The sequence below is a fragment of the Euphorbia lathyris genome, chromosome 5 (assembly GCF_963576675.1).
Source record: "Euphorbia lathyris chromosome 5, ddEupLath1.1, whole genome shotgun sequence".
Classification (NCBI taxonomy): Eukaryota; Viridiplantae; Streptophyta; class Magnoliopsida; order Malpighiales; family Euphorbiaceae; genus Euphorbia; species Euphorbia lathyris.
The window spans coordinates 27224634-27235443 of NC_088914.1; the positions used below are offsets into that span (position 1 = coordinate 27224634).

At 29.9% G+C, this 10810-nt stretch overlaps 1 long non-coding RNA gene across 1 annotated transcript; it reads left to right on the top strand.

Moving 5' to 3' along the window:
- Nucleotides 1–9299: 9299 nt before the first annotated feature.
- LOC136229302 (uncharacterized) lies at nucleotides 9300–10286 on the top strand. Its single transcript, XR_010689055.1, has 3 exons — nucleotides 9300–9500; nucleotides 9618–9783; nucleotides 10216–10286. It is a non-coding gene; the product is annotated as an uncharacterized lncRNA (long non-coding RNA).
- Nucleotides 10287–10810: the final 524 nt, after the last annotated feature.

Genomic DNA, 10810 nt, shown 5'->3' on the forward strand with positions numbered 1-10810 from the left:
GCTGGGTACGGAATCGGTTGAGTTATTCTCGGTCCTCCAGCTAACTTGGCATGTGGTCGGTTGAGTTATTCTCGGTCCCCCAGTTATTGGATAAAAGTGATATGGTGATTATTGGTGGATTATTAGACTGGGTATTGAGGTTTAGGGTCCAACACGTATTAAACCATTTATCTATTTATTTATAAGATAATTTTATGAAAAGCATATTGTGTGATCACTTATATTATATATTATTATTATTATTATTATTATTATTATTATTGTGTGTGACATAAATGTTAAATTACTCATGCATTACATATAATTAATTCACTATGGGAGGTTTGGCTCCTTTAATTTTCAGGTGACTAGAAGTCTGTTGCAGTCCACAACATTTTTCCGGACAGCACATCTATCTTGTTATGTACGGATATTTATGAATTATGTTTAAGTTTATACTCTAGACCGCAGTACCAGTTTGAGAATTATGTTGTGTGTGTTTTTGAAGGATTTAATATTAAATTATGTTAAGATTATTGGTAAGGTTGATCGTATATAATATTAAGGCTTGCTACGGGTTCTTGTAGCTTGAGCTTACCCGTTCCCTAGCGCCGATTACGGTCCGTGGGATGGGTCATGACGATTATAATACACAGAACACGAAACCCATATAATAACAGAAATCAGAACAAATGAAACTCATATGATGAACAAAACCAGAAAAACGAACAACAAGGATGAAACCTATAAGACGGAACATGTATAATAAACAAAACCTCTACATGTTAGGAAGAAAATCGATCGGACCTCGGGATGGCCTGAAAATGCATCCACGATAACCAACTGATCATTGGAAAGCCGAGAATGGTCCGTTAGAACCTCCAGAAACCCAAATCAGAGTAAATAAACTTCGAGAAACCCATCTCAAGTTAGGAAAAATAGAGTCTCATGTTCATGAACCCGTACAAAGGGACAAACAAAACAGAGACCAAGGGAGAGAGCGTGCGAAGGAAAAAGAGAGAGGGGTGGAGAAAGAGGCGGCCGGAAAGAGGCAGGGGACTTCCGGAAGCCATGTACAAGAGCTTGAAAGCTCTTTATTCATGATGTTGAAGGATGAAGAGGAAGAGAAGAGTCTGGAATGAAAGAGGGGGTTGCAAAATGATCCCTGACCTAATTGAGAATAATAGGCTTTTTATTCTTTTAACCCTTCTTATTTTGTTTATTCGGATTTAGTCCATGCTAATCCAATTTTTGTTCAAATTGACCCCTTCCCGTTCTATAATTTAGTCCCCCATTGATTTATATACTTACGAATATGAACCTGTTTACTTTGTCTCCTCTCAATTAGACCCCTCCATGTTTTAATCATGTACCTAATTGTTTGAATTAAGCTTAATTAGGTCGTTCCAAATAGTAGTTCGTATTAGTTGTGTCGCACTTTTAAAAAGGAGCGACACAAAGATAACACACTCCTTGTGTCGCTTTTATAAAAGCATGTCACAAAGATAACACACTCCTTGTGTCACTTTGGTAAAGGCGCGTCATAAGCTTGCTCTTGTGTCACACTGTAAGACATGTGATATAAGAACTAACTCGTTTGTGACGCACGCTCTTCAAGCATGACACAAGTGATGACATAGAATACTTAGTTGTGTCGCGTTTACAGAACGCGCAACACTAGTTACTCTGTTGTGTCACTTTATCTTCAAGCGTGACACAAGAGGTGCGACACAAGTGAGCATTTCTATACTAGTGGTGAACTTAGCATGCTTTGAGTATACTAAAACAAGAAGAAGAATAATGCACAATTCCTGGGTGAAATAAAAAGTGAGATACCTCGACAACTAAGGAGTCACGTGGGTGACTCCTGCCGGAGTTGGTCCAACTCCAACTACACTCGTATGTGGAGGCGTTCAATATCGGACTGCATTGTATGCTTATGATATACTGGTTTATGGACTTTTTAATGTTTAAGGTATACTCCAAATTGAAAAAGAGTTGTTCTATTTATAGTGGTTTGGGGGTAAAAAAGTGAAAGGTCATGGAGATGGGGAAAGGGTGGAGTCTATTGCTGCGTTAATTATATTGGAATTGTGGTCTAATTAATGATATCTTTTTACATTGCAGATAACAAGACTATTGGGTAATAATACTTTTCAAGGAATGAAGATTAACCATTGGTATTTCACTTCGAGTTGCTATTGTTTTTACTCTTGACTAGATTCAACAATTAAATTAAACTCTTGTGTATACAGATTATAGGTATCATGTGTAATTACATATATATATATATAAGAGATCAGGTGTGACAAAAATCTTATGGTGTGATAGAACTTTTGGTGTGACAATGACCAATTTTATAATTAAGTAGGGAAAAGTGGTAAATTTGTAAATAAAAGGAAAAGAAAGATGCGCATAAGAGAATGAAGGAGGAGGATGATGTAAGTGTTGATGTCATCACATGAGAAAGAAAAATTGTTTTATTTCTTTTCTTTAAATGCATTTTTTTGACTTTTCCAATCTCGTTTTTCGAAAAATTTTATACCGTTGGACTCGTCTTAATTAGACGGCCATTTTAAGATCAAGCTCAGGTAAAAAAAATTCCGGTGAACAGAATCCGGCGATCATGTGGCTGTTATTCTATGAGAAAAAAAAGCCCAGAAAATGTAAAACATCATTCTAAGAAACTTTAATTCTTGACTCAAAGTGAGATTCCTTATGGTTTAGTCCCAATAAATTGCTGAAGTATGTAAAATTGATAAAATTAATGAAAATGATTTATTGGGACTAAACTGCAAAGAATCTCGCTACAACCCAACAATATAAGTATTTTGTTGGAACAATATAACAATTATGTTGGAGCAATACAAGTATTCGGTTGGAATAATATAACTATTATGTTGGAAAAATTGGTACACTGATTTGAAACAATTGGTACACAGATTTTATTCTGTTGGAAGAATATAAGAATTAATTCTGTTGGAACAGTTGGTATACTAAGTTGGAGCAATTTGTACACTGATTTGGAACGATTGATACACTGATTTTGGAACGATTGGTACACTGATTTATTCTATTGAAACAATATAAGTATTATGTTGGAACAAATAGTACACTGATTTGGAACAATTTTGTAAACTATCGGAAAAATATAAGTATTCTGTTGGAATAATTTAAGAATTCTGTTGGAACAATATAATTATTTTATTGGAACAATTGATAAACTGATTTAAAACAATTGGTACACTAATTAGAACAATTTTTATACTGATTTAGAACAACGTGCTGGCGTCCAGCAGTATGTGTTGGTTTTTCCAACACATAGTGCTGAAAATTAGGACCAAAAACGTATCCATAAAATTATCAAAGAATTCCAAAACATGTAAAACATCATTTTAAGAAATTTTAATTCTCTCAAAGAGAGATTCTTTACGGTTTTGACCCAATAAATTATTGAAGTATGTAAAATGGATAAAATTAAGGAAAATTTTTTATTGGGACTAAACCGTAAGCAATTCCTCTTCGACCCAATAATTAAAGTTTCTCAGAATAATGTTTTACATGTTCTAGAATTTTTTTAGAATTTTATGGGCACTTTTGTTTTTGCCGGAAAACACCCACCTATTCGCCGGATTCCGTCCAATTTAGACGAGTGTAAAACATCATTTTAAGAAATTTTAATTCTTGGTTCAAAACGAGATTCCTTACGGTTTTGACCCAATAAATTGTTGAAGCATGTAAAATGGATAAAATTAAGGAAAAAGTTTTATTGGGACTAAATCGTAAGAAATTCCTCTTTGTCCCAAGAATTAAAGTTTCTCAGAATAATTGAGAATTTTATGGGCATTTGGTTTTGCCGGAAAACACCCACCTATTTGCCGTATTCCGTCCACCTGAAATTTTCTGAGCTTCAGGGATCTTAAAATGACCATCTAATTTAGACGAGTGTAAAACATCATTTCAAAAAATTTTAATTCTTGGCTCAAAGCGAGATCCCTTACGATTTTGACCCAATAAATTGTTGAAGCTTGTAAAATGGATAAAATTAAGGAAAATTTTTATTGGGGCTAAACCGTAAGAAATTCCTCTTCGACCCAAGAATTAAAGTTTCTCAGAATAATGTTTTACATGTTCTGGAATTTTTTGAGAATTTTATGGGTACTTTTGTTTTTACCGGAAAACACCCACCTATTCGCCGGATTCCGTCCACCTGAAATTTTATGAGCTTCAGGAATCTCAAAATGACCATCTAATTTAGACGAGTGTAAAACATCATTTTAATAAATTTTAATTCTTGGCTCAAAGCGAGATTCCTTACGGTTTTGACCCAATAAATTGTTGAAGCATGTAAAATGGATAAAATTAAGGAAAAAGTTTTATTGAGACTAAACCGTAAGAAATTTTGCTTCGACCCAAGAATTAAAGTTTGTCAAAATAATGTTTACATGTTCTGGAATGTTTTGAAAATTTTATGGGCACATTTGTTTTTGCCGGAAAACACTCACCTATTCGCTGGATTCCGTCCACCTAAAATTTTTTGAGCTTCAGGGATCTCAAAATGACCGTCTAATTTAGACGAGTCTAACAGTATAAAAAATTTCGAAAAACAAGATTAGAAAGATCGAGAAATTTTATTTTATAGAAAAGAAATAAAACAATTTTCTTGACATCAACGCTGACATCATCTTCCTTCTTCTCCTCCTCTATTCTCTCACGCGTTTACTTCTCTTTCCTTTTATTTACAAATTTGTCACCTTGCCATTTTCAATTATCATCAAAACAACATAGTTTTATTCTGTCGCACCATAAGACCTGGTCACACATTATATCCCCCCCCCCATATATATATATATATATATATATATAAAATTTGATGTTCATTGAGTACTATTATTTTATTGTTGAGGTACATATATGAATTGGCTTTTAAGCCAATCTGAATAAAACCTAGAAATTTCAAATGAAATACTAGGCAAAGAAGAAAGCAAACCATATCAGACTAAAAAAATGTTATATAAAGAACAATAGGAAAACAAATAATGAAACAAATTTGTCATCTGAAAAAAAAAAATCTATTGACATAATTGATTAGGTCTTATGTCATTTGTAACACGCTGCAACGATATAAATCATTATGAAAATTGTCATCACAATAACCAATAAACCAATTTCCCATAAAATTTTTGACATTTTTATTTAGTAGGATATCATTCAAGGGTCATATAGGTGACGGTAATAATAAATAAGTCATTATCGAAATATGTGTAAGATCACAACGTACCGATAAACTGATGTCATGTGAGGTTATTTCAAATGACAGAATGCAACCGTCATCTGAAGTTCCATCAGACAGCAACGAGTCCAGTGATAGTTTTATTTTCCGCAGGACGACGAGTTTGAACCATCGTCTGAAAGGCTTAGCGGCGTAGTGATTCCCAATAGTAAAATGAGACTTTTTTTTTCTTTCCAATTGCATATTTCCATCCCATTTCACTTATTAAATGAAGCTTTGTTTTGTACATATGGTAGTATACTTTGATTTTGTTTTTACATTTAGTTTAATAGTTTTGTTTTTTTTTTATTTGACAAACAATCCAACTAATATACCCAAAATAATATCCAATTATTTAGGACATCAATCTAATTTAGTCATCCTTTCAAACCTATAAAGAATCTTGTTTCCTTCTCTAGCATGTTGTATTTGGTTTTTTTTTTTGCATCGCAATCTTTTTTTTATTTCTTTGTCGAAAAATCCAAAATCCATTATATGAACAATTTAGATATATTGTGAATTGGTTCGGGGATCGGTCTCAACAACCTACTTTCTAATCCTTTTAGATCAAGTGGTTTACCTTATCAACTTGTTGAAACCCCGTGCGATACACGAGATATGAAACTTTTATATAATTTAGATAAATAAATAAATTAATATATTTACTTTTAAGTAATTTTATATCATGTTATAAAAAAATTTATATTATGTATATTTGAAATTAATATATATTTTTTTATTGATAATTCAAATTAAATTAAATTAATTTTGAAAATAATTGATTTTTTTATGAAATTTTAATTAAAGGTAAATGATTTATTTATTTTTACAAAATTCAATGATTTGTATTTTTTAGTAATTTTAATACATTTAAACTTTTTTTAACTGGAATTCTGTGAAACTATAATAATGAAATAGGAGATTAATTAAAGAAATATATTATAACATAATGAAAAACCAAAATTTTAATATTATATTTACGATACAAGAGAATTACAATCTATGTTAAAAAAATTGAATTAAACTACAATTAAAGTTAAATATTATATCTACGATACAAAAGAATCACAATCTATGTTTTTTTTAATCAATTACAATCTATGTTAAAATGGGAGCAACATCAATATATTATTTTATAAACTATTACAATCAAAACTTTTATAATGTTGCAAATGAAGAAACTTTATCAATTCAATATGTTACATATAAAAAAAATCATAAGAATTAGTCACAAATTCATCTTGGTGATAATTATTTTGCTTGATGAAATTTCATGATCACCAAGTATTCGAATTCAATTATTCATTCTGCTACAATAACCCAATATATCCAATATAATCAACTTAAGGTGATGATTTCTCCTATTTTCATCTCGTGATATCTAATCAAGACATTCAATCAATTTGTTTTTTATTCTTTCACTGTATAGAATATCAGTCACGCTCGTAGATATCACTTATTTGACTTCATTAATATTTTCTAATAATTATTTATTCTTTGTAAGCAAGAAAAATAAACAAAGAATAGAAAACAAAAATGAATGGGCAAAAAAGATAATTAGAAGAGAACTATCTTCCTCTCGTTTTTTCTAAAATAAGAGAGAATGTTAAGATATAAGCATATTAAGAGGAGCATAGTGAACATATTTTTTACCCATTAATTAATTTTTTTATTTTTTCTTAATAAAGTATTAAGTCTATAAATTAATTTTAGTTAAATAGAATTAAATTGCAATTGTAACCACTCAGTATAAAAAAAACGTTTTATAATTAATATATGAAATTAATTCTATTAATTAAAATCATTATGCTCAACATTTGAGAATTTGAAGAGATTCAAATAATAATATTTTTTAATTAATATTTTCCAACATGTTTCATTTTCATTTGTTAAAAACTCTTGAAATACTAACAATTTTGTACAAACCACAATATAATAGTTAAAAACTATATAAGCTAATCTTGCAAAAGTAATTATCTCAATATCCAATAATTAATGTACATTTTTAGAATTTTGAGCATCAAAATTTATTTTTATTTACCTTCATTTTGAATTCGTATCTAGCATAATCCAAATTTTTCAAGAATAAACATCTTATCAAGTGTATTAGACGCTTACATTCTCTTTGTCTAGAGAACTGGAAAAAAAATAGCTTCTTGATAATAATAATAATAATAATAATAATAATTATAGTAATAATATAACATAATTTATAATTGAAAGAAACTCTATTGTAAGTATAATATTTCAATACCTCTTTAATATTTTATATAATATGTCTTCAACTTCAATGAACAACTATTGTGTTAAACTTTATATCTATTTGTACCAAAATATATAAAAATAAAAAAATACAATCAATATAGTGGTGAAGCTCTTAGCCTAGTGGTTGAGAGCTTACCTATGCTTGGATTTCAACAGGTTCCGAATTAAAACAATAACACAATTGAGAACAAAATAATTGCAACATATGAAAAAAATTGAATAATTACCTTTAGAAATATAATATCATCTATCATGGCCAATAAATATAATCGTGGAATATCATCTAACTCTTATTTTCTTTAATTATTTTAATTAATGGACTAGTAATTGTTTAATATATTATAAATATAAATATGCTATTTTTAATTAATTAAATCTTTTTATTTTTAATTTTTTACTATGTTGACAATTCATTAAAAAGGCTTTTAAAACACTTCTACTTATTTCTCTCTGCTTCCGCTATTATATATATAGTATAGATTTGTACTCGTACTGCATCGGGTTCTTTCCTGAGAATCTGGTAACTATGTTTTCCCTGACTTTTTGTTTTGAAAGAAATTTTCCTTTTAGTATTTCATCGAATTAAACATCACAGCTGTTCATCTTTCTCACTTTTCTGAACAGGGAGAGTTCGAAAATTACAGGACAAGACAAACAATTTAACAAACCTAATTAATTACCTTTTCGTGAGCTTTTGGCGTTTCAGTCAAAGATGTGATATATAACTTCCTTTATACGTTTTGTTTACTTTTTCCATTTTCGGAAAGAAAAACAACTGTATACATATAGGTTAACTTTTTTTTTTTTTTTGAAGGTAACATTGGTTAACTTCATAGTACAAGATTTTTGTCTTTTTCTTCTTACATTCATTTTGTTCAAATATGTAGTATTTTTTTAGTTCTTTTATAAGGACTTTTTAGTTTCTCATATTTTATATTACATTAAAATAAATAAATTATAAACTCAACTACTTATTAATTTACAGTTGCTTAATTCGTAATTATATTAATCAAAAATTAAATTTTATAAAATATAACAAGCTTATCCTTTTATTATATATAAATTAATAAACTTTTTTTTATTACAGGGAGGAACAGGAGCTACGAGACACGAAGAGAAAAAAAAAAGAGGTTAAAACAAAATAATCACATCCTAACCAGCTGAGAACTGCTAAGTCCTCGTCTGTCAGCTTGCACCATATCTGACAGACATATCGTGGATACTTGCAGAAGGCACGTTATACTCGTGATAGCCTAGAGATAAAAGTTCTACGTAGATTGTCATCTAATCGGTTGCTTTATCCTTCCCTAATGCTATATACTTATATCCAAGGATGCTCTAATCAGCTTCCTACACTTCTCCATTAACCATAGAAAATGATCACCGATGCGCACTTTAATTTATTTTAAATATAATATTTTTAAACAAACACATGTAAAAGTGTATTATCCAAACTCACATTTTCTTTTTTTAATATATGGCGGGTTTGACAGTTCTTGGGCCATGGGTGCTCACCCCGCTCAAGGTCTGTCTCGTCCCAATTTCTATAAAAAAAAAAAAAAAATGTAAAAGTGTATTATTCTATGTATCATTTGCAATTAAAAAATGAAATTATTCCCTAATCTTCATTAAAAATGACTCAAGTCAGTCAAGATATACATTTTTAATTTCGAAATATTAATTGAAAAGGAATCTGAACAAAATCAAATGGATTAACTGCAGGGGAATAAAATAAGAAAATAAAGTTGCCTGCCATATCAGTGTACCCCTACTCTGAATTTGAATTCATAGCCAAGTTATTGTGGTTTTTAAGCTTAAAATATCTGTCCTTTCTCCTCTTACTTTCTCAATTTCTCAGTTTCTTTTATAGCTTTCAACACCACTTTCATATTTTCTGGTGGGTTTGGTTTTCATCATTCAAGCATTGAACTATGGAACCGAATCAAGAAACTGATGCTGCTGATACTCTCACATTTGCTAGAAGGTAACAAATTTTCATTTTCTCCATTATTTAGTTGCTAAGAAAATGTGAAAGACACAAAATTTAGTCATAGATGTGCTAAAGTTCCTTCCTTTATTTGTTATTTTATACGGTTATCAGCTAGAGGCATTTGAGAAGGCATGAGAACACCATAGTCTACCTTGAGACTGGTTCCGGAAAGACTTTGATTGCCATCATGCTTCTTCGGAGTTATGCCTACATTCTCCGCAAGCCGTCTCCTTTCATTGCGGTTTTCTTGGTTCCCAAAGTCGTACTCGTCAAACAAGTATGACAATTTTAACTCTTTTCCATCAAAATTTACTCTTGTAATATGCAGTACTACATTTGAGTAGATGTGAAATTTTAAAAGTGAGGGGTAAATTACAGCAACGACCCTGAACCTTACCGGCCTTATCATTATAGCCCTTGAACTTCAAAACCTTTGAATTTTGTATGTTACCGATGATGACTTCAAAGTCTGAAAGTCTAACAACTGAAGTTGTTTAAAACTACATGTTGGATTTTGAAGTATAGGGGCTATAATAAAAGTTAAGGACAAAGTTCAGGGTAATGGGTGTAATTTACCGAAATGTGAGGGTTCTAAATCAACTTTATAATGATTTAGCTTTGTGGGTATTATAGTTATACCTATTTAACAGAGTAACCCCGGAAAGTATTATTTTTTGTGTTTATTAATGAAAACCAAGCTGATATGTAGTGGGGAGAAATGGGAGTGGACTTTTGGGATGCTGCTACTTGGAGGCAACATATTGAGAAAAATGAGGTAGGTATTTTTATCTTTTTTTTTTTTCTTTTGAAAGTGCAAATTAAGTAAAATTTTACCTTTAATATTTCTAATAAAAATTGTTTTTATTATTCCTACTTATAGTAAAATTTGAATAGTTGGTTTTGATAATTATTTGATCCGTTATTTGACTGATATATTTAGGACTGAACACAATATAACCCGTAAACGTTAAGCAAATCAGAATCTTAATTTGATTCTGTTATTTTATTTTATTTGTAATCGTTGTCGGTTATGGGTTTAAACAAAACCGAACCGAAGTTCATATATAAATATATAATCTTATTTTATATTTAATAAATTGAAGTGTATGTATAATTGTATTAGATTTTGAAAATGGCAAATCAGTGTTCACCTTCAAAAAAATTCAAATTCATAAGAGATATATAATGTTTTTTCCATAAATAAATATATTTTTAGTATAAATATTTGTAATTTTAAATATATAATTACTTATGTCCAGATGTACTATTTTTCATATGAATAAAACAAGAAACCTTCTTCTAAA